Raw genomic sequence first — 4,359 nt, 5'->3', positions numbered from 1 at the left:
AGATGGCTTCCTCTCTCTCTCTCTCTCTCTTGATTATCAATACAATGGTCTCTTGGAGATCCATATGATGTAAGTCTTTTTGCGGTGTGTTTGTTGGGATCCGATGAACTTGAGTTTATGATCAATTCTATGTTTTTATCCATGAAAGTTATTTGAGTCTTCTTTGATCTCTTACATTCAAGATTGATTAGAGCCTCGTATTTCTTCTCCGATATTTGGGTTTTGTTTGGCCAACTTGATCTATTTATCTTGCAATGGGAAGAGGTGCTTTGTGATGGGTTCAATCTTACGGTGCTTGATCCTAGTTATGGAAGGGGAAACGACACGTATGTATCATTGCTATTAAGGATAACAAGATGGGGTCTATTTCTACATAAATAGATCTTGTCTACATCATGTCATCGTTCTTATTGCATCACCCCATTTTTTCATGAACTTAATACACTAGATGCATGCTGGATAGCGGTCGATATGTGGAGTAATAGTAGTAGATGTAGGCAGGAGTCGGTCTACTAATCCTGGACGTGATGCCTATATAATGATCATTGCTTGGATATCGTCATGATTATTTGAAGTTCTATCAATTGCCCAACAGTAACTGTTTTCCCACCGTTTGCTATTTTTCTCGAGAGAAGCCACTAGTGAAACCTACGTCCCCTGGGTCTCTTCTCATCATATTTGCCTTTGCGATCTATTTTCATTTGCTTTTATTTTTAGATCTATTAAACCAAAAATACAAAAATACCTTGCTGCACTTATTTATTTTGCAATCTATTTATCCTATCTATCACAACTTTATCAGGTCTTCTTGCCAACTTGAGGTATCGTTACCCGAAAGGGATTGACAACCCTTTTAACACGTCGGGTTGCGAGTATTTGTTATTTGTGTGCAGGGTTGTTATTTGTGTGCAGGGGTTGTTTACGTGTGAAGGGGTTGTTTACGTTGTGTTGCTTGGTTCTCCTACTGGTTCAATAACCTTGATCTCATCATTGAGGGAAATACCTACCGTCGCTGTGCTGCATCATCCCTTCCTCTTTGGGGAAATACCGACGTAGTTCAAGCAGGCATCAAGGCTCTGCCCAAAATCAAAGTTATTGTGCCTGTTGCTTCGGCATAAGTGTTTCTTTCTTTTCTTCATTGTTGTTGTGGACTTTTGTTCGTTTTTGACCGTGTGAGATCTTGGACTTCCAGGGGTGCAACTTTTGGAGCGTCCCACATGGAGGTTGACGACGAGCATGCTGAGGCGGATACTGCGGACATGGCCACTTCTCGAGCATGTATGACTTTGCGAATATGCTTTTGCCTTGTTAACTATATTGGTGGTTGATTGGAATCTCATTGTCGAGTGACTGCAGCGCCGACAAATGTTATTCAGCTCTGAGGTGACAACGAGGAGGAAATTCCAAGGAACACACGAGGAAGAGGCGAGATCTCAACCAGCTCGAGGAACCTTGCCAAGAGAGTGCCTTCAAGCCGGATGTCACACCCGTTGACTGAACCTGTGGTCCAAGATCTTGCTGGTTCGTTGCGGACTGTCGTAACCTTTGTTGTCCTCTTGTCAACTGCTCAACCTTCAGTGTCAACTGTTCCAACTTCCAATCCAACTGGTGCGTCACCGCCTCTAGCGCCTACTGTTCCAACTTCTAATCCAACTGGTGCATCACTGCCTCCAGCGCCGACTCAGTTCACTCTGCATCATGTCCCAAAGGATCAAACAGGAGCTGCTAAGGCAACAATGATCCAAGCTGGCCTGATGATGGAGCAACTGAAGGTGGTGTACGAGTCTAGCAAGACTGCATACGACGCCAGTTCTGCTCTGCAAGACAATGTCCGAGTAAGTACGATTATAAGTTGGTTTCCGATTGGTTTGTCTTCGCCTGAACCTTGCTCTGTTAGGATATGCTATCCGGAATTGCTGCATTATTACTTGCAAGATGTCCGTAGATGAGCGTTTTGGAACCTTTAATGTGCATCTATCATGGTGTTGTACCTTGAATTGTACACCCACTGGGTGTTTTCATTTGCGATGTAGTTTCTGTTCCACTCGGTTCAGTCAGGCCGTGTCGGGTGGGTGTTTGGTCCAGTGGGGCACGCTGAGTGCACCCACTGGGTGTAGTCCCCGAGACCCATGTCGAATGCTTGATTCGGTGGGGGTCTTAAAATGTGTCGTTATGCTGCTTTTCACTTGGTGTGGCCAGGCCGTGCCGAGTGAGTAACTGAACCAGTGGGGGCACACTGAGTGCACCCACTGGGTGTTGTCCCACTGCTGTCGACTGCAGGCAGTCAGCGGGGGTATGAGAGCAAGGAGAGATTTTTTTACTTTTCCACTCGGTTCGGTCGGGACATACCAAGTGGTCAATTGGTCCAGTGGGTGCACGTTGAGTGCACCCACTGGGTTTAGTCCCCGAGACCGCTGTCAACTACGGGTAGTTGGCGGGGGTCTGAGAACACTTCTTTTTCATAAGAATAGTCTAAATTTGAACCTCTCCACTCAGAAGTGGGGGGTCTTTGCAATTTGTCGACTGGATTCTCTTTTCCTTGATTCCAGAAATCTTGTGAACTTGGAACCCAGTATGTTGCCTTGAAGAAGGAGAAGATCCAACTCCAGCTCAAACTGGAGCATGCCAAGAAGAGCCTGAAGGACGCATAGGCCGAAGTGAAGACCATGAGAGGTAATATTCTACTGACTATAAGCTTTGTAATTTCTTCTCCTCCGTCCTTTGAACCGATGATTCCACTCAAACAGATGTGCATAGTGAAAATCGTGAACTCCAAGCACGACTGAAGAATGTTATTTCTTTAGACACCATGAAGCAGGCATTGGAGAGGAAAGACACTAAACTCGCGGGAGCATAGAGGGTGGCGCGAGAGAAAACTGAAGCAGCTGAGAAGAAGCTTGCTTTAGTCGGCAAATTGGAATAGGAGAATGAGACTCTGAAAGCTGCTGTTGAGGAGGTAAAGAAAGAAGCTGCCCAACTAAAGGAGGAGAAGGTCGTCCTAACGGACAAAGTGGACCAGCTCACTCGGAAGAGAGATGACCTGGAGGCTTACTTGGGAAATCTCGCGAAGAAACTGTACATTATGCTCGAAGGTAACTATTTTCGCTTGAGTGAATTCCGTGACTTTGCCGACTCATACGAGGCTGCTGTTGACTCATACTTTTCCTTCTTGCGCAGAGTTCTTCAAGAATTTTGAACAAGAGACCGACCGGATTGAAACAGGCCTAGACCCCATGAAGTCACTCGTCAAGGATGAAGCTGCCATGAACGTACTGCAACTCGAAGCTCGACTCTAGAGCGTCTTGGATTATATCACTCGATTGAAGGTGGCGCTATCAAAGATAGATCAAGAGTTGTGGCCAGAGGACACTCTTTAGAATGATCTCGAGTCTCTGATGACGCAGCTCAATGATATCCCAAGTCGAGTGCAGGCGTGGAAGAAATCATCTGCTTGCTGTGGAGCCGACGTGGCCCTCTCACTCGTTAGAGTCCATTGCAAGGACACCAAAGAAGAGAAGCTGAAGGCTCTTCAAGTGGCGAACATGAAGAAGCTTCAATTTCAATCCTTCAGGGAGACTTTCATTGAGGCGGCCACTCGCATAGCTAACAACATCGACTTGGACACTTTCATCAAGCCAGCGAGCCCTCCTCCTGCCGAGTGAACAAAAACATTTGATCTATTTGCCTTATTTGCCTCGGAATATCGAGTGTTTATGTAATCATTAAACTACTTCGGGCTTATCGTCCGAATACTTTTGCTTTGCGGTTCCGTACTTGACGGTCTTATTTGAACTTGGTGGTTTTATCCAATCATTGCCTTTCTGCTTGCAGAATGCTTTTTGAACTTAGGCGAAGCTGGTTTGCGGCTAAGCCCCTGAATGGGAGGATTGATCTCCACTCGGAGTCGTTTTTAACTTAGGCAAAGCTGATTCGTGGCTAAGCCCCCAAGTGGGAGGATTGCTCTCCACTCGGAGTCGTTTTTTAACTTAGGCGAAGGTGATTCGTGGCAAAGTCCCCGAGTGGGAGGATTCCTCTCCACTCGGAGTAGTTTTTTAACTTAGGCGAAGCTGATTCGTGGCTAAGCCCTGGAGTGGGAGGATTGCTCTCCACTCGGAGTAGTTTTTTAACTCACGCAAAGCTGATTCACGGCTAAGCCCCCGAGTGGGAGGATTGCTCTCCACTCGGAGTAATTTTTTAACTTAGGTGAAGCTGATCCATGGCTAAGCCCCTGATGGGAGGATTGCTCTCCACTCGGAGTAGTTTTTTTAACTTAGGCGAAAACTGGTTCAGGGTTAAGCCCCTGAGTGGGGGGATTGCTCTCCACGCGGAGTAGTTTTTTAACTTAGGCGAAACTGGTTC

Source organism: Triticum dicoccoides, chromosome 1B, assembly GCF_002162155.2.
Source record: "Triticum dicoccoides isolate Atlit2015 ecotype Zavitan chromosome 1B, WEW_v2.0, whole genome shotgun sequence".
In the NCBI taxonomy this organism is placed as follows: Eukaryota; Viridiplantae; Streptophyta; class Magnoliopsida; order Poales; family Poaceae; genus Triticum; species Triticum dicoccoides.
This window is presented reverse-complemented; position numbering follows the sequence as displayed.